The sequence below is a fragment of the Pecten maximus genome, chromosome 5 (genome assembly GCF_902652985.1).
Source record: "Pecten maximus chromosome 5, xPecMax1.1, whole genome shotgun sequence".
NCBI classification, from domain to species: Eukaryota; Metazoa; Mollusca; class Bivalvia; order Pectinida; family Pectinidae; genus Pecten; species Pecten maximus.
Genome location: NC_047019.1, coordinates 2,320,499 through 2,347,078, shown reverse-complemented (window position 1 = coordinate 2,347,078; position 26,580 = coordinate 2,320,499). Strand labels below are relative to the sequence as shown.

The 26,580-nt window shown below is 40.9% G+C and overlaps 1 protein-coding gene across 1 annotated transcript in view; it reads left to right on the top strand.

Annotated features, from left to right (window-relative positions):
• Window positions 1-26,580, top strand: part of LOC117326834 (arrestin domain-containing protein 4-like) — a 123,040-nt gene that overhangs the window by 8,213 nt on the left and 88,247 nt on the right. Inside the window, exon 2 of the mRNA XM_033883601.1 lies at window positions 8,768-8,929. The gene's annotated coding sequence lies outside the window, so the exon portion shown is untranslated. The remainder of the gene's footprint in view (window positions 1-8,767; window positions 8,930-26,580) is intronic.

The window sequence follows — 26,580 nt, the reverse complement described above, 5'->3', positions numbered from 1 at the left end:
GGTTTGTTTGAGGTATTCAGTGTGAAGTGTACATTTTGTTGTAGGTATAAACTGGGGTTTATTTAGTGTGAGGTGTACATTTTGTTGTAGGTATAAACTGGGGGTTTATTTGGTGTGAGGTGTACATTGTGTTGTAGGTTTAATCTGGGGGTTTATTTGGTGTGAGGTGTACATTTTGTTGTAGGTATAAACTGGGGGTTTATTTAGTGTGAGGTGTACATTTTGTTGTAGGTATAAACTGGGGGTTTATTTGGTGTGAGGTGTACATTTTGTTGTAGGTATATTACTGGGGGTTTATTCAGTGTGAGGTGTACATTTTGTTGTAGGTATTAACTGGGGGTTTATTTAGTGTGAGGTGTACATTTTGTTGTGGGTGTCAGGGAGAATGTTATGGTATGAAGGCTACAGAGGATTACCTTTATAATTGATGTATGGATTTGGAGGTGGCGACCTGGTATTTAGTGTTGATGGACAGTAAGGCATCCCCTAAACAAATACCTTGTAACTCCACTTGTCCAAGTAATTGGTAGCCAATCATGTCCATCATTGCCTGTAATTAGGGGCAGGTGGGTGGCCTGACAGCAACTTCCATCTGGGGTCAAATAGTACATTCTTAGATCCAGCACAAATCTCCATATTGTTTTCCCATCATGAAATATTGTTTTTGTTGATTTAATGATAAGTTTTGTTTGCTGACATAGGTCTGAAGTAAACAGATTCTATATAAGTGTGTAGGTAAGTTGTCTGACTCCGTCACGCAGTCTCATCATTTCATTAAGGGTATAAGCTACTCTATGATATACAGACTTCTTTCCAGAAGAGTTCCATTCTTAATGTAGACAATCCTGCCAACTTCATGGATAAATATTCCACCGACACTAGGGCTAGAACTGTTGACCTGTCACTCTCTAATTATAAGTAGAAATCTACTGATTTACTACTGCTAAAAGGTTCCCTATTATGACAATATTGTTTTATAATAAGAGATATTTATAGAAAGGAATATATTGATTGATGTCAGAGAAAAGAGATAGAATAGAAGACAGAACAGGGTGCAATTGTTTGAAAAGCAGAAAGCTAACGAAAGAAGAAGGGAGATTAGCATCATCAAGTATAATTAAAGGTATGGGTTAGCCTGGGAAACAGAGTAGTGGACAATGGACCACCTTATAGCTGTCCATCTCAGGAAGATAAGCCCACCCATATCAGGCAGTTGACCAATAGAACATCAGTCAGATAATTTACATTTACAAGTAAACTCAAATTCTAGTAATCTAGTCAGCGGGGGAGGGACAGAGGGGATACAATCAGGAATGTAGGTCTATACTCCGAGAGGAGAGAGACAGAGGGGATACCATCAGGAATGTAGGTCTGTACTCCGGGAGGAGAGAGACAGAGGGGATACCATCAGGAATGTAGGTCTGTACTCCGGGAGGAGAGAGACAGAGGAGATGTAGGTCTGGACTCCAGGAGGAGAGAGACAGAGGAGATGTAGGTCTGGACTCCAGGAGGAGAGAGACAGAGGAGATGTAGGTCTGGACTCCAGGAGGAGAGAGACAGAGGAGATGTAGGTCTGTACTCCGAGAGGAGAGATGACAGAGGGGATGTAGGTCTGTACTCCGAGAGGAGAGAGACAGAGGGGATGTAGGTCTGTACTCCGGGAGGAGAGAGATAGAGGGGATGTAGGTTTGTACTCCGAGAGGAGAGAGACAGAGGGGATGTAGGTCTGTACTCCGGGAGGAGAGAGATAGAGGGGATGTAGGTCTGGACTCCAGGAGGAGAGAGACAGAGGAGATGTAGGTCTGTACTCCGAGAGGAGAGATGACAGAGGGGATGTAGGTCTGTACTCTGAAAGGAGAGAGACAGAGGAGATGTAGGTCTGTACTCTGAAAAGAGAGAGACAGAGGGAATGTAGGTCTGTACTCCGGGAGGAGAGAGACAGAGGGGATGTAGGTCTGTACTCTGAAAGGAGAGAGACAGAGGAGATGTAGGTTACCGAGATGAGAGAGACAGAGAGATGTAGGTCTGTACTCCAGGAGGAGAGATGACAGAGGGGATGTAGGTCTGTACTCCAGGAGGAGAGAGACAGAGGGGATGTAGGTCTGTACTCCGGGAGGAGAGAGACAGAGGGGATGTAGGTCTGTACTCCAGGAGGAGAGAGACAGAGGGGATGTAGGTCTGTACTCCGAGGAGGAGAGAGACAGAGGGGATGTAGGTCTGTACTCAGGAGGAGAGAGACAGAGGGGATGTAGGTCTGTACTCCAGGAGGAGAGAGACAGAGGGATGTAGGTCTGTACTCTGAGAGGAGAGAGACAGAGGGGATGTAGGTCTGTACTCCGGGAGGAGAGAGACAGAGTGGATGTAGGTCTGTACTCCAGGAGGAGAGAGACAGAGGAGATGTAGGTCTGTACTCTGAAAGGAGAGAGACAGAGGGGATGTAGGTCTGTACTCCGGGAGGAGAGAGACAGAGGGGATGTAGGTCTGTACTCCGAGAGGAGAGAGACAGAGGGGATGTAGGTCTACTCCGGGAGGAGAGAGACAGAGGGGATGTAGGTCTGTATTCCGGGAGGAGAGATGACAGAGGAGATGTAGGTCTGTACTCCGGGAGGAGAGAGACAGGGAATGTAGGTCTGTATTATACTCTGGGAGGAGAGAGACAGAGGGGATGTAGGTCTGTACTCCGGGAGGAGAGAGACAGAAGGGATGTAGGTCTGTACTCCAAGAGGAGAGAGACAGAGGGGATACCATCAGGAATGTAGGTCTGTACTCCGGGAGGAGAGATGACAGAGGTGATGTAGGTCTGTACTCCGGGAGGAGAGACACAGAGGGGATATAGGTCTGTACTCCGGGAGGAGAGAGACAGAGGGGATGTAGGTCTGTACTCCGGGAGGAGAGAGACAGAGGGGATGTAGGTCTGTACTCCGGGAGGAGAGAGACAGAGGGGATGTAGGTCTGTACTCCGGGAGGCGAGAGACAGAGGGGATGTAGGTCTGTACTTCGGGAGGAGAGAGACAGAGGGGATGTAGGTCTGTACTCCGGGAGTTGAGAGACAGAGGAGATGTAGGTCTGTACTCCCGGAGGAGAGAGGCAGAGGAGATGTAGGTCTGTACTCCAGGAGGAGAGAGGCAGAGGAGATGTAGGTCAGTACTCCCGGAGGAGAGAGGCAGAGGGGATGTAGGTCTGTACTCCGGGAGGAGAGAGAGACAGAGGAGATGTAGGTCTGTACTCCGGGAGGAGAGAGACAGAGGGGATGTAGGTCTGTACTCCCGGAGGAGAGAGACAGAGGAGATGTAGGTCTGTACTCTGGGAGGCGAGAGACAGAGGGGATGTAGGTCTGTACTCCGGGAGTTGAGAGACAGAGGATATGTAGGTCTGTACTCCCGGAGGAGAGAGGCAGAGGAGATGTAGGTCAGTACTCCGGGAGGAGAGAGACAGAGGGAATGTAGGTCTGTACTCCGGGAGGAGAGAGACAGAGGAGATGTAGGTCTGTACTCCAGGAGGAGAGAGACAGAGGGGATGTAGGTCTGTACTCCAGGAGAGAGGCAGAGGGGATGTAGGTCTGTACTCCGGGAGGAGAGAGACAGAGGGGATGTAGGTCTGTACTCCGGGAGAGAGACAGGGAATGTAGGTCTGTACTCCGAGAGGAGAGAGACAGAGGGGATGTAGGTCTGTACTCCAGGAGGAGAGAGACAGAGGGGATGTAGGTCTGTACTCCGGGAGGAGAGAGACAGAGGGGATGTAGGTCTGTACTCCGGGAGGAGAGAGACAGAGGGGATGTAGGTCTGTACTCCGGGAGGAGAGAGACAGAGGGGATGTAGGTCTGTACTCCGGGAGGAGAGAGACAGAGGAGATGTAGGTCTGTACTCGGGAGGAGAGAGACAGATGGGATGTAGGTCTGTACTCCGGGAGGAGAGAGACAGAGGGGTTGTAGGTCTGTACTCCAGGAGGAGAGAGACAGAGGGGATGTAGGTCTGTACTCCGGGAGGAGAGAGACAGAGGGGATGTAGGTCTGTACTCCGAGAGGAGAGAGACAGAGGGGATACCATCAGGAATGTAGGTCTGTACTCCGAGAGGAGAGAGACAGAGGGGATACCATCAGGAATGTAGGTCTGTACTCCAGGAGGAGAGAGACAAGAGGGGATGTAGGTCTGTACTCCGGGAGGAGATAGACAGAGGGGATGTAGGTCTGTACTCCGGGAGGAGAGAGACAGAGGGGATGTAGGTCTGTACTCCAGGAGGAGAGAGACAGAGGGGATGTAGGTCTGTACTTCAGGAGGAGAGAGACAGAGGGGATGTAGGTCTGTACTCAGGAGAGAGACAGAGGGAATGTAGGTCTGTACTCCGGGAGGAGAGAGATAGAGGGGATACCATCAGGAATGTAGGTCTGTACTCCGGGAGGAGAGAGACAGAGGGGATGTAGGTCTGTACTCTGGGAGGAGAGAGACAGAGGGAATACCTTCAGGAATGTAGGTCTGCGCTTTTTTCCTTGTGGGGAATGCAATTGAGTATATTGCCTGTCCTGTACTTGTTAATCTCTGACATTCAGCTTAAGGTTGGGGATAAGGACTGGTTCACCTGTTGTCAGTATGATGTGACCAGGTTCTGTGACTTGCTACTGTGTGATAATGTTTAGGTTGTGTGACAGCCCTATAAAGTTGCCCATCATTCATGGAGATATTTCTTAAGTAAAAATTGACCTCAGTGTGTTAATAGGACAAAACAAAACCAAAAGGCTATAGAATGTGATATTATCCGTAAGAACCTGTAAATCTGAAGCTATTTTAATGTTCATACATTCAGGTTTCTGTGTTCTGACATTGTATACACTGCTCAGCTATGTAACCGTACATGTGTTCTGAGAAAGAAGAATATTGCTATTTACATTGGTAGGATTAAAAGGTTACATCAGACAAGAAAATGTGTTTGTTGTGACAAAACCTATAGACAATCCGTGTCATTAATGTGGTACCACAAACACTAGTGATGATGGTCGCCATGTGGCCACCACATGTGGCCCCTCTCATCTCACTGTACAGATTATATTGATATCTGAACTGATTTATAAGGCAAATCATATACAAGCTCTACAGAATGTAATTATATACAGAAAGAAATACACTGTAACAAGTGTTTAGGGAAAAGTGTATAGATATTTTAATAAATCACTAACACTAAAAATATCTATAGATATCTTAATAAATCACTAACACCAAAAATGTCTATAGATATCTTAATACATCACTAACACTAAAAATATCCATAGATATCTTAATAAATCACTAACACCAAAAGTGTCTATAGATATCTTAATAAATCACTAACACCAAAAATGTGTATAGATATCTTAATAAATCACTAACACTAAAAATGTCTCTAAATATCTTAATAAATCACTAACACCAAAAATGTCTATAGATATCTTAATAAATCACTAACACTAAAAATATCCATAGATATTTTAATAAATCACTAACACTAAAAATGTCTATAGATATCTTAATATACCTAGATCAGGTACACACAATCACAAACACCAAAAATGTTTACACTGGGATAATAATCAATAATTGATCAGTTCATGACAAGTAATTGGGGAATTGGATGTAAAAATTCATTATTGATGGAAGGAGATTTATTTCTCATGCATTCATGAGGCCATAAGGCCTGAAAACAATACATGTATTTCCGTTAACATGCCAAAGTAGAGTAGGTAGGTGGGGAAACCAGTTTATACTAAGGTTATAAAGGCAAGCAATCTTAAGTCCTTCAAACAGGGTAGACACGAAAATATATGTGAGTCAGGTCAGCAGGAAAACCGGTCATTTATTGGTCTAAAAGTATGATTTGTTGATGATTTAGGTTTATTCTAATTAAGTATGATGAATGTTCAATAAAAACATTAGAAATGATCAATTTGTCAATATATCATTGAAAAATGTGAGAAATTTTAATACACAAGTATAATGGTAAATCCTAGTTAGATATCCTACCAGTGAAACAGAGGTAGTTAGCGGTAAAATCTAAATAAAAGCAAAATGTCTTACAATTTTGGTAATGAAAATAAACTTTTGATAAATTCATATTATTGCTTTTAAACAAAATTTTTCAAGGTACATTAGAATATTTTGATTTTTGTGAAATGACTGTAAAACACTTATAAGCTCACTGAAGCTCCCGAATTCTGCAAAGGTCCATTTCACCATAATAGGTGAAAAAATCTCAGTAAGACTAGAAAGCCAAGGAAAGAATTATACATGTAGTCAGACCTGCTTGAACGGTCACCTAGTTAGAATAATCGGCCACCTCCGTTATGCAGCCAGTCTAGATCTGTGGTCTGCCTTTTGGAAAATACTACATACTGAACCTTAAATAAGCAGTCACCTGTCTAAACGTGGCCAGTGGTCACTAAAATCTGGTCCTAGTCGTTATCTCATGCTGTATTGAGCGGTCTACAGGAAACAGCCAAGATGATCACATGATCCGATTTTATTATCGATCGTCACATGATTTGTTTTGTTCAGGGTAATTTTCACACTCTGACCCTTCACACTTGTCAAGTCTTTGCAGAATTAAGCATTATCATGCAAACCGAGGCTAAACATGATAAACTTTATGTTAAATGTAGGAAATAAACTACAATTGGAGATTTTTTTCAGAAGCAATAAATTTATGAAAACTTTGTTTTTTTTGTTGTGAGTTTCTGGTGGACCTGTCTTAAGCAGCCAATTTATGTTGGTCCCTTGGGTGACTGCTTACTACAGGTTTGGCTGTAAATGTTTTTCAATGACCTGTAGATTTCAGTGGAAAGCTGGTATTGTCAGTGAACGTAGAATTGTTCCATAGGGTTGGTAGGTTCTTTCTAAATTTAGAAAGAGTAACACTTACAACATCAACTCAATTTACCTTATATATTGTGGTGATTGTCGAAAATTGTTGGCACTTTTATAAATATTCGTCTTGGATTCATGTCATTAGCCGACCACTGTAGCAAAAGTTACACAGCTAGCCTTTATCTTATAACATGTAATAGCCACAACTTCCTTTTTGCTGTCGCTTCTAACAGTTAATTTGGCAGAATATGTCTTCGTGATGAGGCTGTACAATAAATAGCAGAATGTTTGGCTTCTGGAAGTTGTGCTAACTTTGTTGGTTTATTAGATCGGCGAAATGTGCATGTAGGAAAATGTTTTGTAATTAAATAAAATTGTTATGCCATTTATATGGCAAGCTATTGTAATCTGGTAAAAAACTCCACATTTCGATAAAACAGATAATTTTCACATAACAAAAGTTGTATTCCTGTTTATTTTCGTTGTATTCAATGTAAACAAGTCTTGTGATTTACTTTTCTGTTAGTGGGATTTCTTGTATCCAGGGATCAGAATTATCACTACAATGTATATATGTACTAATAAGTTAGGTTTATATGGTAAATTGTACATGACCTGATAGTCGGGCTATTTTCTTGCTACATTGGTTCATCCAGGCAAAGTGATTGTGGTACTTCTGATTGGATTCATTAACAGTATATAATCACCACCAGAAATAAAAATTCAGATAACTGGTACTTTAAACAATGATTGAACACCTTTATGTTTCATATACCTTGTCATGTAAAAACATACCGATTTATTTCCCCTATTTTAGTGTGTATAAAACTCCTCTATCTACTCCATTATACACAACACCGACACAAATACTTCATTTGTCCGACTAGCCTGCCGCGTAGACTAGATAATAGATTTATTTCCCCTATTTTAGTGTATATACATAGTTATGGCCTTTTGTTCACTTTGTCTATTTATCTAGAGTTTTGACCCTTTTAGAGTAGTGTAGACTATATTATTGTTCACTTTGTCTATTTATCTAGAGTTTTGACCTTTTAGGGTAGTGTAGACTATAATTTAATTTTGTATGAAACACGCATTTTCATTGGCTGAAATAATTTTGTTATACCTCCATAACAAAATTTTTGACGTTGCGAAATGTAACGTCATTTTTGATTGGCTGATGACTTTGCGTAATAATTTATCACAGAAAAGAGTTCGCCAAAGAAAGTGAAATATCTTGGTGTGTATAAGACGAAATTAAATTATAAGAATTAACATTAATTATTTTTTCTGTTATACAGTCATAACATAAAAAACTGGAGTGTACTCTCTTCATAAACCGCTTTGCGGTTTATTAAGAGTACACTCCAGTTTTTTCTGTTATGACTGTATAACAGGAAAAATAATTGATGTTAATCCTTAAATATTATTGTTCACTGTGTCTATTTATCTAGAGTTTTGACCCTTTTAGAGTAGTGTAGACTATATTATTGTTTACTTTGTCTATTTATCTAGAGTTTTGACCTTTTAGAGTAGTGTAGACTATATTATTGTTCACTTTGTCTATTTATCTAGAATTTTGACCTTTTAGAGTAGTGTAGACAATATTATTGTTCACTTTGTCTATTTATCTAGAGTTTTGACCTTTACGACTAGTGTAGACTATGTTATTGTTCACTTTGTCTATTTATCTACAGTTTTGACCTTTTAAAATAGTGTAGGTTATGTTATAGAGGAAACCCTGATGTATTCTGTCATTTGCAGTTTCACTTATAACATTTTCATCAACGGTAAAGCCGATTATAGGGAGAGAAGCTTGCAGTACAGACCTGATAAACTATTTATATCTTAAATCCAGAGCTATAGTATTGTCTTATTTCCTGTGTTGGTGCAGATTTTGAATGGTTTTCCATTTAACACCCTTTCATTACTTACAGGAGCTGTTCCGGGGAGTGTGCCATGTTCATTGTCCAAATGAAGATTCATTTCTCCGTGTGATTAAACGGCTGGAACTGAAAGAGAACTCCAACCAGTTGAAGTGGCCCAACTCAAACCTATCGCATCACCTCCACTTCCTGGTTCTAGTTATAGAATTACAGGTGTGTAGATTTGAATTTAAGTATTTCTGTCAGGTTAAAAAGCAACAGGTGTGCTATACATTAAGTTTGCACTAAATGTCCTTTGTTTCAGCATCTGTTTCTATTCTTGTAACAGCTGTTTTCTTTTCCTCATTTCAAACTGTTATTCTACTATTCCCTGATAAATAGATGTCTTTTTTTCTCAGCGAATTTTATTTCATCTTTGCAAATACAATAAATAATGAAACCGTTGAATATTCTAACCTTTACAGAACAGTGTCGTCCAGTGTGTAGATTTTATTATGCTTGAGTAAAACAGTTTTTTGAAGATAAAATGAAAATACTTAAAGTCCTGATTAAATGATGTTATATAAAGATATTTAATTGTAAATGGTATGAGGAATGAAAGACTGATACATCAGTTTTAATTTTATTTCATGTGTTTCAAATGAAAATAAATTTTCAAAATTCAGTTCATTTAACTATCATTATAGCTCACTTGAAGACTTATGTGTCTGGCGTCAACTTTTTCCTTTAAAAAACTTCTTCGCAACAACTAAAAGGCCCAGAGAGTTGATATAGACCCTGTACATGTAGCATGCTTAGATGAAGGGCTAACAAATCTGTTAATAAAAAAGTGACCTTTACCTTCATGGTCACATGGGTCTAATAGGCTAGTATCTTTTAACATCTTCTTCTCGATGACCAAGGAGTCCAGGGAGTTGATATTTGGTCTGTAGCATGCTGTGGTGTAGGACTACAAAGTTCATTCAAATAAAAAACCTTGACCTACATTCAAGGTCATGGGGTCAGATAGGCTAAAATCTTTAAATATCTTTGTGTTAATAACCCAGAGGCCAAGGGACTTGATATTGGGTCTGTTGCATGCATCAATGAAGAGTTTGTTCAAATGAATGACCTTGACCTACATTCAAGGTCACAGAGGTCAAATAGGCTAAAATCTTTAAAAGACTTCTTCTCAATAACCAAGAGGCCCAGGGACTTTATATTAGGTGTGGTCAAAAATGGTCAAATTGACAGAAATATTTCAAACCTCAGGTGACTGTTAAGGCTCATCATGGGACTCTTGATTGTTGGGTGGGTCTTACACAGCATGACTTCCTAAGTAAAAATCAGCAAATAAAGAGACTTTTCTGTAAAAAGGCTTCACATTTAATTAGAGATATTTGTTTGTTATTAAAATACTATTAACTTTTTTTCTGCATGGTCTTTGCTACTTCAGTACTTTCATTATTGTTATGTCATCAAAATTGACTTTTTGGTATTTGTCAATTTCGGTGAGTTATTGCTGATCAATATAATTTCATAATTAGTTTTCCATTGTTTGTACGCTGAACGCACTTTCTGATTGTTTGAGATGTTTTTTTTATACCTTTATGAAAATAATCGTAAAATGGCACAAAAAATGTGATGTCACAATATGGCCATTAACTTTCTGTATTGATTTGTAAAAAAGAATCCATTATAATTGTACATAAGACATGTTTTGATTTTGAAAATCAATTTAAAAAATTAATTATACATAAGTGTTGGTGTCATTATACTTAATATCCACCCCATAATACTATCATCCATCCACATAGCCCTACCATAGTTCTAAACATCCATCTCAGGATTAATACTAAATGTAACGATACTACATTATCTTATTAAGTGTTTGTAAAACGGGGCAATTGAACATTTTGGGGAAAAAAAACTAAAGAAAAATACTGCTTTTCAAAACTGTTCTATGATTTTTCATGAAATTATGTAATTGTCCTATTTGTATGCAGTCAATAATCAGTCTCTATACATGAAATGAAGGTGCTTGACCTGAATATATTGTTAAGACACTGACCCAGATTTTGTCGATTTGCATACAGCTCGTTTGGTTGATCCTCCATTCGGAATGTGGACAGACTGGATCATAACGCCGACATACACCCACAGGGCCATGTCTCAATAAAACATCTTCATTAGGAAGAGTTGGGATCTAGATTGAAGACGTGACATCAATAATGATAGATCCCTCTCAAGGTCAAAGGTCAGTGTGACTTGGGACAAATCTCCTAGGCCTTGAAAAAGCAATTGTGGCCCATTCAGTCAGTGGGAAAATTGAATGACAGAACATTGACTAGAGATTTTTGGTGAGATTCATCAAATGTAGATTTGTAGGATGTTGTGAGGTTAAACATTTGTATGCATATAATAATTTGCCGACACAGCCTTGAGCTTGCTTCAGAGGGCTTGAATGGTCCCTCAAGTTACTTCCTCCCTCTGACGACCATATTAGACCAACAATAATCAAATGTTCAGGCTTACCATTGATTCTCCTATAGAATAATTTGGTACAGCTAACATGATTAGGTCGTTGTGACCTCCTTTTCTTGGCACCAAATAACTGTAGATTAAGTATGAACAATAGACAACTACATATGACTGGAATAGTTCTGGTTAGATTTGATTTGCTTTCCCAGAACTTGGGGTTGATGATGTGTGACTGTGGTTCAAAATGTATGTGAGGAGTGATGTTGTAGAGATTTAGATAGTGCTTCTGTGTCTAGACATATTGACAGAACAATTCAACAATGGTGTATGTTAGAATAGCTCACAAAATCAAAACTTTTCATCTAAGATCAGGAGTGATGAATGTCTGTATTATCCTTAATGTAGTAATATCAAGGATTATTATTGTGTATCATTTAATGTAACCCAGACCCTGTGTATTCTGGTTGCCTGTCAAGGTCGAAAATCTGTGTAATCTGGTTGCCTGTCAAGGTCAAAAACCTTGTGTTATCTGGTTGTCAGTCAAGATTGAAAACCTGTGTAATCTTCTTTTCTGTCAAGGTCGAAAACCTGTGTTATCTGGTTGTCTGTCAAGGTCGAAAACCTGTGTAATCTTCTTTTCAGTCAAGGTCGAAAACCTGTGTTATCTGGTTGTCTGTCAAGGTTGAAAATCTGTTATCTGGTTGTCAGTCAAGGTTGAAAATCTGTTATCTTGTTGTCAGTCAAGGTTGAAAACCTGTGTTATTTTGTTGACTGTCAAGGTTGAAAACCTGTGTTTTCTGGTTGACTGTCAAGGTTGAAAATCTGTTATCTGGTTGTCTGTCAAGGCAGAAAACCTGTGTTACATGTATCTTGTTGTCTGTCAAGTTTGAAAACCTGTGTAATCTGGTTGTCTGTCAAGGTTGAAAACCTGTGTTTTCTGGATGTCTGTCAAGGTCGAAAACCTGTGTTATCTGGTTGTCTGTCAAGGTCAAAAACCTGTGTTATCTGGTTGTCTGTCAAGGTCGAAAACCTGTGTTATCTGGTTGTCTGTCAAGGTCAAAAACCTGTGTTATCTGGTTGTCTGTCAAGGTCGAAAACCTGTGTTATCTGGTTGTCTGTCAAGGTTGAAAATCCGTGTTATCTGGTTGTCAGTCAAGGTAGAAAATCTGTGTTTTCTGGATGTCTGTCCAGGTCGAAAACCTGTGTTATCTGGTTGTCTGTCAAGGTCAAAAACCTGTGTTATCTGGTTGTCTGTCAAGGTCGAAAACCTGTGTTATCTGGTTGTCTGTCAAGGTTGAAAACCTGTGTTATCTGGTTGTCTGTCAAGATCGAAAACCTATTTATCTGGTTGTCTGTCGAGGTCAGAAATCTGTGTAATTTGGTTGTCTGTCGTTAAGACCCAGACCTTGTGTCGTATGGTTGTCTGTCGTTAAGACCCAGACCTTGTGTTGTATGGTTGTCTGTCGTTAAGACCCAGACCTTGTGTCGTATGGTTGTCTGTCGTTAAGACCCAGACCTTGTGTTGTATGGTTGTCTGTCGTTAAGACCCAGACCTTGTGTCGTATGGTTGTCTGTCGTTAAGACCCAGACCTTGTGTCGTATGGTTGTCTGTCGTTAAGACCCAGACCTTGTGTCGTATGGTTGTCTGTCGTTAAGACCCAGACCTTGTGTCGTATGGTTGTCTGTCGTTAAGACCCAGACCTTGTGTCGTATGGTTGTCTGTCGTTAAGACCCAGACCTTGTGTCGTATGGTTGTCTGTCGTTAAGACCCAGACCTTGTGTCGTATGGTTGTCTGTCGTTAAGACCCAGACCTTGTGTCGTATGGTTGTCTGTCGTTAAGACCCAGACCTTGTGTCGTATGGTTGTCTGTCGTTAAGACCCAGACCTTGTGTCGTATGGTTGTCTGTCGTTAAGACCCAGACCTTGTGTCGTATGGTTGTCTGTCGTTAAGACCCAGACCTTGTGTCGTATGGTTGTCTGTCGTTAAGACCCAGACCTTGTGTCGTATGGTTGTCTGTCGTTAAGACCCAGACCTTGTGTCATATGGTTGTCTGTCGTTATCATTTCCTAATGAAACTTCACTAATTGGGGAGGACCAGAAAGGATCCATTTTATTCAGGGTCCAGTTTAGCCAGTGTCAGTTTTATTCAGGGTCCAGTTTAGCCAGTGTCAGGATCAGAACAGGGTCCAGTTTAGCCAGTGTCAGTTTTATTCAGGGTCCAGTTTAGCTAGTGTCAGGATCAGAACAGGGTCCAGTTTAGCCAGTGTCAGGATCAGAACAGGGTCCAGTTTAGCCAGTGTCAGGATCAGAACAGGGTCCAGTTTAGCCAGTGTCAGGATCAGAACAGGGTCCAGTTTAGCCAGTGTCAGTTTTATTCAGGGTACATTTTAGCCAGTGTCAGGATCAGAACAGGGTCCAGTTTAGCCAATGTCAGGATCAGAACAGGGTCCAGTTTAGCCAGTGTCAGTTTTATTCAGGGTACATTTTAGCCAGTGTCAGGATCAGAACAGGGTCCAGTTTAGCCAGTGTCAGGATCAGAACAGGGCCCAGTTTAGCCAGTGTCAGTTTTATTCAGGGTCCAGTTTAGCCAGTGTCAGGATCAGAACAGGGTCCAGTTTAGCCAGTGTCAGGATCAGAACAGGGTCCAGTTTAGCCAGTGTCAGTTTTATTCAGGGTCCAGTTTAGCCAGTGTCAGGATCAGAACAGGGTCCAGTTTAGCCAGTGTCAGGATCAGAACAGGGTCCAGTTTAGCCAGTGTCAGGATCAGAACAGGGTCCAGTTTAGCCAGTGTCAGGATCAGAACAGGGTCCAGTTTAGCCAGTGTCAGGATCAGAACAGGGTCCAGTTTAGCCAGTGTCAGGATCAGAACAGGGACCAGATTAGATGGTACGAGAGTCACACCAGGTCATTTCTGTTCAGGGTCTAGATAAGACAGCATCTAGAATGGACTACCTATCCACAACAGATATTGTCCAGGATACAATGTACACCAGTTTAAAGTAATTATTGTCAAAATAAGCCAGATTAGACTTCAGCCTGATAAAATAAATTGTTAATATAGAGTTAATATAGATGTTGGTGATTCTAAGGACTGTTAAATTGTATAACTGATGTCTAATACCTGCAATATTAGGTCACCTGAGTCTTCATATTCTAACGGCCTTTTGTCATTCATCTTGCTTTGTGCATCCATAAACAATTTAAATTGTCCACTTCTTCTCCAAAACTGCTGAACCAAATTCAATGAAATTTCGCAGGAATCTTCCATTGCTAAAGGACAACAAAAAGTATGAATTATATGGTCCTGACCCCCATAGGGGCCTTGGAGCGAGGCCAAAAAGGGTCAAAATGACTAAAATTTCAAAAATATTCTACTCAACTTCCAGATAAGGTAGAATCTAATACACTACACACATAGAAAGTTCTTAAAGTCCTTCACCAAAATTGTTAATTTCAGGAATCTTGGGTCTCTCGTTTCCGCCTGCGGAGGGGTTAAAGTTTACTATAGTTTATATAGGGAAAACACACTTTTGAGTATTATTTGTTCCAATTGCCATTGGAAATAATTCAAACTTAGTTAGACTTGTCAGTAGGGGATGCCTCTTGTAAACTATGTGTATATTGGAACTGACTGACCCCAAGGGACTTATGGGCTGACCGAAATGGTCAAATTAACTGAAATTTCAAATAACATCTTCTTAAAACTCAAATAAGTTAGAATCAAATACTCCTTTTATATTTAAGGGCCTTAAGGTGAATTTCATGACGCTCTGGGGTCTCAAGTTTGCTCCTGGGGAGGGGGTTAACTTGACTATAGTTTATATAGGAAAATCACAATTTTGAATGTCATTTGTTTGATTTCTATTAGAATTCATTCTAACTTTGTTAACATTATCAGCATGGGATGACAGCTTGATGGTATGCACACGTTGGCCCTGACTGACCCCCCTCGCTGATGGGCAGGGCAAAAAATGGGCAATTAAATTAACTTAAATATTTGAAAGCTCAGGTGACTGTTAAGGCCCATTGGGCCTCTTGTTAGATAATTCCTTGTAGCGTGTACAGCTATATAACAAACATCTACATTTATTAATTGTTTTTGAAGGAAGCAATATCACTAATTGCAAATTTATGTCCTTTTTGAAGTGTTTTAGGTGGTACATGGGGAATCTGTTTCCAACAAATGACCCTTAGTGTTATAATAAGTTGCTAGTAATGGAGTCAGAGAAGGAACCTTGAGACATGTTGCCTGGTAATGTTAGGGTGGAGTCAGTATGGCTAACACACTCAAAATAACATAATCTACATGTATACAAGTATAGCTCTACTTAATTGGCAAAAATCTTCTGAAAATCAGGACAAAGAAATCTCCACCTAAAGAAGGAAATTCGGGAATGTCTTATTGATTGACCTTGGTTTTGAAGTTGAGGTTAAGACAAAAAATCTCCCTAGGAAGAGATTCTGGATTTCGAGATGTCTAACCTTGGTTAATATTGAGGTTAAGGCAAAAAATCTCCCTAGGAGGAGATTCTGGATTTCTAGATGTCTAACCTTGGTTAATATTGAGGTCAGGGCAAAAAATCTCCCTAGGAGGAGATTCTGGATTTCTAGATGTCTAACCTTGGTTAATGTTGAGGTTCAGACAAAAAATCTCCCAAGGAGGAGATTCTGGATTTCAAGATGTCTAACCTTGGTTAATGTTGAGGTTCAGACAAAAAATCTCCAAAAGAAAGATTCTTGAAAGTCTAACTGTCTAACCTGGGTTAAGATTGAGGTTTAATGACAAAGAAATTGTCACCCTAGGAGGAGATTCTGGAAAGTCTGTCTAGCCTGTGTTAAGATTGAGGTTATGATAAAAAATCTCCCTTGAAGGAGATTCTGGAAAGTCTAACTGTCTAACCTGGGTTAAGATTGAGGAGGGGACACAGGGGACAGTTTGGATAGGTATTTCCTTAAGTTAAAGACAGACTTTACATCACTAGAAAACTATTGCTGAAGCTGAAGACACATAGACATGATATTAGGAATGATTTTCACTGAATAGAATTTTCCGATCGTCTGTAGTATTAAGAGTAATGAATTATTCCTGAGTGAAGGAGGTGTAGCCTCGTCTCACCGATTACATTCTATGCATTTATATAACATGTTGATTTTTTTTCGATCATGAGATTAATTAGATACAAAATTGATTGATTGTAGAGATACACCATCGTCAACATCTACAGTGTAAAATTCTGAATTAAAAAAAATGTAAATGGATGGGGTTATTACCTGACATGGGGTTATTACCAGACATGGGGTTATTACCTGACATGGGGTTATTACCAGACATGGGGTTATTACCTGACATGGGGTTATTACCAGACATGGGGTTATTACCAGACACGGGGTTATTACCAGACATGGGGTTATTACCAGACATGGGGTTATTACCAGACATGGGGTTATTACCAGACATGGGGTTATTACCTGACATGGGGTTATTACCTGACATGGGGTTATTACCTGACACGGGGTTATTACCTGACATGGGGTTATTACCTGACACGGGGTTATTACCTGACATGGGGTTATTACCTGACGTGGGTTTATTACCTGACATGGGGTTATCACCAGACATGAGTTTATTACCTGACATGGGGTTATTACCAGACATAGGGTTATTACCTGACATAGGGTTATTACCAGACATGAGTTTATTACCAGACATGGGGTTATTACCAGACATGGGGTTATTACCAGACATGGGGTTATTACCTGACATGGGGTTATTACCAGACATGGGTTTATTACCTGACATGGGGTTATTACCAGACATGGGGTTATTACCAGACATGGGGTTATTACCTGACATGGGGTTATTACCAGACTTGGGTTTATTACCAGACATGGGGTTATTACCTGACATGGGGTTATTACCAGACATGGGGTTATTACCTGACATGGGGTTATTACCAGACATGGGGTTATTACCAGATATGGGTTTATTACCAGACATGGGGTTATTACCTGACATGGGGTTATTACCAGACATGGGGTTATTACCTGACATGGGGTTATTACCAGACATAGGGTTATTACCAGACATGAGTTTATTACCAGACATGGGGTTATTACCAGACATGGGGTTATTACCAGACATGAGTTTATTACCAGACATGGGGTTATTACCTGACATGGGGTTATTACCAGACATGGGGTTATCACCAGACATGAGTTTATTATCTGACATGGGGTTATTACCAGACATAGGGTTATTACCAGACATAGGGTTATTACCAGACATGAGTTTATTACCAGACATGGGGTTATTACCAGACATGGGGTTATTACCAGACATGGGGTTATTACCAGACATGGGGTTATTACCTGACATGGGGTTATTACCAGACATGGGGTTATTACCAGACATGGGGTTATTACCAGACATGGGGTTATTACCAGACATGGGGTTATTACCAGACATGGGTTTATTACCTGACATGGGGTTATTACCAGACATGGGGTTATTACCAGACATGGGGTTATTACCTGACATGGGGTTATTACCAGACTTGGGTTTATTACCAGACATGGGGTTATTACCTGACATGGGGTTATTACCAGACATGGGGTTATTACCTGACATGGGGTTATTACCAGACATGGGGTTATTACCAGATATGGGTTTATTACCAGACATGGGGTTATTACCTGACATGGGGTTATTACCAGACATGGGGTTATTACCAGACATGGGGTTATTACCTGACATGGGGTTATTACCAGACATGGGGTTATTACCAGACATAGGGTTATTACCAGACATGAGTTTATTACCAGACATGGGGTTATTACCAGACATGGGGTTATTACCAGACATGAGTTTATTACCAGACATGGGGTTATTACCTGACATGGGGTTATTACCAGACATGGGGTTATCACCAGACATAGGGTTATTACCAGACATGAGTTTATTACCAGACATGGGGTTATTACCAGACATAGGGTTATTACCAGACATGGGCTAGTATTACCAGACATGGGTTTATTACCAGACATAGGGTTATTACCAGACATGGGTTTATTACCAGACATGGGGTTATTACCAGACATGGGGTTATTACCAGACATGTGGTTATTACCTGACATAGGGTTATTACCAGACGTGGGGTTATTACCAGACGTGGGGTTATTACCAGACATGGGGTTATTACCAGACATGGGTTTATTACCAGATATGGGTTTATTACCAGACATGGGTTTATTACCTGACATAGGGTTATTACCAGACGTGGGGTTATTACCAGACGTGGGGTTATTACCAGACGTGGGGTTATTACCAGACGTGGAGTTATTACCAGACTTGGGGTTATTACCAGACAAAATTATTTGTACATTTTTAAGACAAATTGTTAGTTATCATGAATAGCTCGTTAAGACTTTTTGTGATATGATGAATAGTACTTTTAATAATAAGTGTACATAATATAAGATAGTTTTATTCCTGGCAAATTATGTAGAGTAGTTTTTACATACATGTTATTTTAATGTATTCAAAATGACCTGAAAATGGAAAAAAATAAGCATCGCATTGTGTAGTCGAACCCATAATATTTACACTTTGTAGATAGACAGTTTAATATGTTATCACAGTTCATTTTTCAAATATAGACTGTTGATATTTTGTAGGTTAAACTTAAATGCAGGTTTCTGTGATGATGTAGGCGCCATGGTGCTGATCAAGTGTGAGGGATCTCTTATGGCATGTGGATATTGGTCTATTGAAATTGTTTATATATTTTGCAGGATGTTTATGGACAGAACTGTGTCAATGATTTCAAAATATTTGTGTTTATATTGTTTACATTTGGCTGGTGCTTTCATATTTGACATTTGAATAAATAGTAGTATTTTTTGTGTACACCTGTGATAATCAATTGTATTTCTAGAAATTCTAAATGGGTGTTGCTTCTGTTAATTCTTTTTGATTTTACAAATTTTACAGAATGTAGGGTATAAGGATGGTCGGGTGACACACTGGTAAGTTATACAGTGTAGGAAATAAGGATGGTCGGGTGGCACACTGGTAAGTTATATAATGTAGGAAATAAGGGTGGTCGGGTGGCACACTGGTAAGTTATACAATGTAGGAAATAAGGGTGGTCGGGTGGCACACTGGTAAGTTATATAATGTAGGAAATAAGGGTGGTCGGGTGGCACACTGGTAAGTTATACAATGTAGGAAATAAGGGTGGTCGGGTGGCACACTGGTAAGTTATACAATGTAGGAAATAAGGGTGGTCGGGTGGCACACTGGTAAGTTATACAATGTAGGAAATAAGGGTGGTCGGGTGGTACACTGGTAAGTTATACAATGTAGGAAATAAGGGTGGTCGGGTGGCACACTGGTAAGTTATACAATGTAGGAAATAAGTGTGGTCGGGTGGCACACTGGTAAGTTATACAATGTAGGAAATAAGTGTGGTGGGGTGACACACTGGTAAGGTAAGTTATACAATGTAGGAAATAAGGGTGGTCGGGTGGCACACTGGTAAGTAAAGTTATGCAATGTAGGAAATAAGGGTGGTCGGGTGGCACATTGGTAAGTTATAGAGTGTAGGAAATAAGGGTGGTCGGGTGGTACACTGGTAAGTTATACAATGTAGGAAATAAGTGTGGTCGGGTGGCACACTGGTAAGTTATACAATGTAGGAAATAAGGGTGGTCGGGTGGCACACTTGTAAGTTATACAATGTAGGAAATAAGGGTGGTCGGGTGGCACACTGGTAAGTTATACAATGTAGGAAATAAGGGTGGTCGGGTGGCACACTGGTAAGTTATACAATATAGGAAATAAGGGTGGTCGGGTGGTACACTGGTAAGTTATACAATGTAGGAAATAAGGGTGGTCGGGTGGTACTGTGGTAAGTTATACAATGTAGGAAATAAGGGTGGTCGGGTGGCACACTGGTAAGTTATACAATGTAGGAAATAAGGGTGGTCGGGTGGCACACTGGTAAGTTATACAATGGAGGAAATAAGGGTAGTCGGGTGGCACACTGGTAAGTTATATAATGTAGGAAATAAGGGTGGTCGGGTGGCACACTGGTAAGTTATACAGTGTAGGAAATAAGGGTGGTCGGGTGGCACACTGGTAAGTTATATAATGTAGGAAATAAGGGTGGTCGGGTGGCACACTGGTAAGTTATATAATGTAGGAAATAACGGTGGTCGAGTGACACACTCAGATAATGAGCCATGATGGCCAAGAAAGATAAAATGGGTTCAGCAATTACGGAGACAACTCTGAGTGTTTTGTGGTACAAACACAAAAATCATGAAAATGTGAAAAATGTCATACGGTAGTTTGAAGTACACCAAAGCTGGTAGGATGTGTTTGAGGTCGTCACACAGGATTTACATGACAAAATACCCTCGAAAGTGGAGGACTTGTTTGATCCCGAAGCACTTTAAAAGCATTCCGAGTTGTGCTGCCCATATTTACGTAAGCCCTGCAAAACTGCAGGCAAAGCTGTGATTCGCAGCCAGTCCAAAATTACTGAATTCATTGACTGTGGTGTTTTAACTGTGATTTCAAAATGTGTTTTAAACAGTTCTTTTTAAGTAATTAAGAGTTGTTTTGTTGTTGGATAATTAAACAGTTTGAAAGTAATATGAATAATACAAGATTATGTATTAAAATACACAAAAACTACTTACCTACCCAGGGAAAAAATTGTGGGTAGGGTAACTACAAACAAACAATTAATGACGGCCCTGCTTCATGAGATGAAGTTGAATTGAAATACTGCTACTTTACGGGTTTTTGTTTGTTTTGAGGGGGCCGCGGTGGCCGAGTGGTTAAGGTGTCCCGACACTTTATCACTAGCCCTCCACCACTGGGTTGCGAGTTTGAAACCTACGTGGGGCAGTTGCCAGGTACTGACCGTAGGCCGGTGGTTTTTCTCCGGGTACTCCAGCTTTCCTCCACCTCCAAAACCTGGCACGTCCTTAAATGACCCTGGCTGTTAATAGGACATTAAACAAAAACAAACCAAATTGTTTGTTTTGTAACACACATGATTAAGAAGGTCATCAGAAATTTAGATACAAACAACATGGCCCCCAGAATGGGGGTGTTCTAATTATCTCATGACGGGCTCTGTTAGATATTGGGAAATGTCAGGAAGCCGTCAGGGGGTCTGGGGGAAACATGGACAAACCTTGTGAATACCCTGAGGAGGGTTAGATCCAGATAGAGTGGTGGAAAAGATTGAACACCTGGGGTGGTAATGACCCTAAAGATAAATCGTCTAAAATAGTTGGACACCCTCCCAAACATCTACCTCTAAACAGTTTTCCCTTCCTTGGTACTTAATGTTTAACCAATATGTATTTACTGGAATATATAGTATATTTAATTATCTCTAAATAATTAATTTCTTAATTGTCGGAGAATTTTTTGGGGTATGTGTAATTTTTACCAATAGTTTGTTTAAAAGAAGACTATCAATTTACCAAAAAATATCTTAAGTTGATAATACTTGACATTGATTCATAAAAAAAACCAACACACACACAAAAAACTTTAGAAGTAATTTTGTTTAGTCTATAGGGTGCTACATTTTATAATGTGTATTTAAGTCGTAATCAATTAAGGAGATTACCAGATATAGAAATTGTAAATATTCTTAATATAAATTGATGTCTACATCCCACCCTCATCGTCATAAAGATAGGTTGTTCAAGTCACCTTTCATCTATCATCCTTGTCCATCAACTTTTATCCCGCATTTATCCTAAAAAATTCTGTCAGACCTATTTGTCAAAAAATAACTGGAAGGGTCTTTCTCTAATGTTGCCTTTATATGTATATATTATTATTATTGGTTTGAATTTGTTGAAAGGATCTTTGTCTTACCATGTGTTCCCTGTGTTGTTCCTATTTCTCTCTGATAGTCGTCCCAATGAGCACTACACACTGGGTTTTGGCTCTCGCTGTCACACATTCACAGATACCTGCTGGGGCTCCAACCAGCATCCTCTTGCTCCCAAGTCAAACATCCCACCAATAGGCTATAGGGAAATTCCTGCTAATCTAAGGTAGTAAGGTTACCTATACTTTCTACTTTTACACACACTCCCTACACTATACCCCCAAAGCTCCATCCTGCAATTTTTCTTGACCATGTTTAAGGCAAGTTTTCAAGCTAAAACTATTATTATTTTATTTTCTGCACCCTGCTCACCTTGTATAATACACACACAAACCTCTGACCCCACACCATTCCACCCACTCCAGCCCCCCCCCCCCCCCCCGACCCCACACACAGTTCCCCTACCCACAAATACACTTCTAACTGTATACATTATACCTCCCCCCACCCCCACCCCCACACCTACACCCTCAACCTTCACTGCCCATGTACATTTCACTGCCAACCACTACCATACCATTACTCTCCTATACCTTCCCTACCCACCACCACCACCACCATACCATTACTCTCCTACACCTTCCCTACCCACCACCACCACCACCATACCATTACTCTCCTACACCTTCCCTACCCACCACCACCACCATACCATTACTCTCCTATACCTTCCCTACCCACCACCACCACCACCATACCATTACTCTCCTATACCTTCCCTACCCACCACCACCACCACCACCATACCATTACTCTCCTATACCTTCCCTACCCACCACCACCACCATACCATTACTCTCCTACACCTTCCCTACCCACCACCACCACCATACCATTACTCTCCTATACCTTCCCTACCCACCACCACCACCACCATACCATTACTCTCCTACACCTTCCCTACCCACCACCACCACCACCATACCATTACTCTCCTATACCTTCCCTACCCACCACCACCACCACCATACCATTACTCTCCTACCACCTTCCCTACCCACCACCACCACCATACCATTACTCTCCTATACCTTCCCTACCCACCACCACCACCACCACCATACCATTACTCTCCTACACCTTCCCTACCCACCACCACCACCATACCATTACTCTCCTATACCTTCCCTACCCACCACCACCACCACCACCATACCATTACTCTCCTACACCTTCCCTACCCACCACCACCACCACCACCATACCATTACTCTCCTACACCTTCCCTACCCACCACCACCACCACCATACCATTACTCTCCTACCCCTTCCCTACCCACCACCACCACCATACCATTACTCTCCTACACCTTCCCTACCCACCACCACCACCACCACCATACCATTACTCTCCTACACCTTCCCTACCCTCACCACCCCCCCAAAAACCTTACTCTCCTCACCTTTCCCCCCCCCCACCACCACCCTACCCTTTCTCCCTAACCTTCCCCCCCCACCACCACCCCCCCACCACCACCACCATACCTTTACTCTCCCCCTTCCCTACCCCCACCACCACCACCATACCCTTACTCTCCTACACCTCCCCACCCCCACCACCACCACCACCATCCCTTACTCTCCTCCTCCTTCCCCACCCCCCCCACCACCACCACCATACCATTACTCTCCTACACCTTCCCTACCCACCACCACCACCATACCATTTTTCCCTACCCTTCCCAACCAAAAAACCAAAAAAACCATTATTTACAATTCCCACCCAAAAACAAAATAATTATTTCCTAAACCTTCCCTCCCCCCCCCCCCCATTCTCCCCCTCCCTTCCCTCCCCCCACCACCACCACCACCCCATTAAAACCTTACCTTCCTACACCCCACCCACCACCCCCCACCATACCATTCTCTCCTACACCTTCCCTACCCACCACCACCACCACCATACCATTACTCTCCTACACCTTCCCTACCCACCACCACCACCACCACCATACCATTACTCTCCTACACCTTCCCTACCCACCACCACCACCACCATACCATTACTCTCCTACACCTTCCCTACCCACCACCACCACCACCACCACCATACCATTACTCTCCTACACCTTCCCTACCCACCACCACCACCATACCATTACTCTCCTACACCTTCCCTACCCACCACCACCACCACCACCATACCATTACTCTCCTACACCTTCCCTACCCACCACCACCACCACCATACCATTACTCTCCTACACCTTCCCTACCCCACCACCACCACCATACCATTACTCTCCTACACCTTCCCTACCCACCACCACCACCATACCATTACTCTCCTACACCTTCCCTACCCACCACCACCACCATACCATTACTCTCCTACACCTTCCCTACCCACCACCACCACCATACCATTACTCTCCTACCCCTCCTCCCACCCACCACCACCATACCATTACTCTCCTATACCTTCCCTACCCACCACCACCACCATACATACCATTACTCTCCTACACCTTCCCTACCCCACCACCACCACCACCATACCATTACTCTCCTACACCTTCCCTACCCACCACCACCACCATACCATTACTCTCCTACACCTTCCCTACCCACCACCACCACCACCATACCATTACTCTCCTATACCTTCCCTACCCCCACCACCACCACCATACCATTACTCTCCTATACCTTCCCTACCCACCACCACCACCATACCATTACTCTCCTATACCTTCCCTACCCACCACCACCACCATACCATTACTCTCCTATACCTTCCCTACCCACCACCACCACCATACCATTACTCTCCTACACCTTCCCTACCCACCACCACCACCATACCATTACTCTCCTATACCTTCCCTACCCACCACCACCACCATACCATTACTCTCCTACACCTTCCCTACCCACCACCACCACCATACCATTACTCTCCTATACCTTCCCTACCCACCACCACCACCACCATACCATTACTCTCCTATACCTTCCCTACCCACCACAACCACCACCATACCATTACTCTCCTACACCTTCCCTACCCACCACCACCACCACCATACCATTACTCTCCTACACCTTCCTAAAACTGACCATGACTTCTATAATAAAGTCAAAGATAGTGAAAGTATGCAGTCCAAAAATTGGTCAGGGTCCTTTTACTAACATCATAACAAGCTTAAAAAAATCAACAGGAATATTTTCTCTTAAAAGCACATCTTCGAAACTAATTCTGAAATACTTTATACCTATGAATATAAATACATGTTTGTCTTATGCTTAAATAAAGCCTAGAAGGCAAAATACTTTTCAGAAACTGTTGAAACAAATCTTATAAAATTTTATTTGCAAAGCTAACCATGCTTTTGATAGGTTACTTGTGCTTATCATAGAACCATCTGTAAGTCGCAAATTACCTATATGTTACTTGTGGACACTGGCTATTACAAACATGTCTTCCAGAGTCATGGATTTCACTATGAGGTTTTAAAATATGGACAGAGGAATACATTTCCTGGTGTCAATCACTCGGATATCTCTTTGATAAAATCTTGTGATTTACATTGATGTATCATCAGGTATGGTATTTTATCATGTTCCTTCAGACTTAAGCAATTTCATGAATTTTGTACATGTGGTTTCCTGTTGTTTTGACAATATTGATTTGAAGGTAGATGAGTTTAAAATTATGATAATACATCTTCAACTCTTACTTGTGTAACCAAAATGAATTTTTTGTTTAAATGTCACGGAAAAATTCCAGTTGCTTGAAGGGGAATAATGTTTCAAGAGTGCAAATTTTACATCTGAATATTTTAATGACGTACTCTTAAAGAAATATTTTTGATAATTACAATAATAAAGTTGCTGTAATCACTTGTATATATATATATTTATATTTCAAAAGTTACATAAGTTATCGTACATGTGTAGATTTTAAACGTCATATTCATTGAATTCTTGGGAACATTCATGAAAATATAAAAATTTTGAAATGAGAAGTTTTGAATGAGGAATTTAGGATCAATCTAACCGAAGAAATTTTGATTTAGAGGGAACGTATTAAAATAATCTGAAAGAACTCTTACAATGTATACAATATGTTATATAATGGCCTGTTTTGTAGTGATTGATATAAAAAAATTTAAGTTATATAACCAAACGTGTATTGCGATAAAAGATTGTAAGTAATATCTCACGATGTCAACATTTTAAGTGAGACTGGTAAATATCTATAGATTTTATCCATCAATCTGCTGTTTTGGTGCTTGTACACAGCCGTAATTTCCAGAATTAATGTTGGAATATTAGGTCCCATGTCGGCACTTTGAGCTACACTGGTATGTAGACTTTAAGTTGGGCTTTCAACGCTTGTTTGGTCCATTAAATTACAATTTCAGTTTTGAGGGATTTAAATTCAGAATTATAAATACAAACCACAGAGGGGAACATTTCTGATAATCAGGTAATGTTTCATCAAAATAATTTGAAAATAATTAAAGACACATGTAAA